This window comes from Dipteris shenzhenensis, unplaced genomic scaffold (assembly GCF_047967505.1).
Source record: "Dipteris shenzhenensis isolate YYH24624 ecotype China unplaced genomic scaffold, Dip_SZ_1.0 scaf0517, whole genome shotgun sequence".
Classification (NCBI taxonomy): domain Eukaryota; kingdom Viridiplantae; phylum Streptophyta; class Polypodiopsida; order Gleicheniales; family Dipteridaceae; genus Dipteris; species Dipteris shenzhenensis.
Window position 1 is genome coordinate 45001 of NW_028239823.1, and position 981 is coordinate 45981.

Here is a 981-nt window from a genome sequence, read left to right on the forward strand (position 1 = left end):
CGGAAAGTCGCCAGAGTTCGATTAACCTCCAAGTTCGAGATAACGGCTTACATACCAGGTATTGGCCATAATTTGCAAGAACATTCCGTGGTCCTTGTGAGAGGCGGGAGGGTGAAGGACCTACCTGGTGTAAGATATCATATCGTTAGAGGAACTTTAGATGCTGTAGGAGTAAAGGATCGTAAGAAGGGGCGTTCCAGTGCGTTGCAGAACATTGTCGTAACTTGTATCATCGCAATGATTCCGTATCGGTTGTTCTGATATGTCAAATGCATAGCCGACCCGATAGTGGGAATGTTGCCAGGGGACCGAAGCCTGCTATTACGGAGATTGATTATTATCTTATTCGTGTGAAACAACTCGGTGTCCAGGGTATTGCATTCCAGTAAGTTGAGTCTTACCCGGACTCCCATTTATTTGGAAAATCTTCGAATGTCTTCTCTCTCTCAGAACGAGTTCGGACTACGATTATGGAGATTCAGTGGAGGTTTTGTGAACATTTGGTAATTGGATCAATAAACCCACGGACATTCTTGGTGAGATAAATGAAATACGGGATTTCCCTTCTCCTATTCGTGGGATGATGAAGAGGAAACGGATACTCAATGCCTAATGAGTAAATATGATTCATTGAAGTAACCCGAACTTACTTCAAGACTTTCTATTCAATCATATGGAAAGCTGCATTCGATGAAAGTCGCACGTGCAGTTTGGGGGGAGATCCTCGACTAACCGGCGGATCCACCCTACAATATGGAGTGAAAAAGCCCAAATAAGATTCTAAGATACAGTCGAGATAGAATCGGAATCCGACATATCTGTAAACTCATGTTACACCGGAGCAATGTAGCGAACAAAAAGAAAAATATAGAATCGGATCCGATTTATCGTAATCGATTAGTAAACATGTTGGTTGATCGTATTCTTAAAGATGGCAAGAAATCATTGGCTTATCAGATTCTCTATCAGGCTATGAAGCGG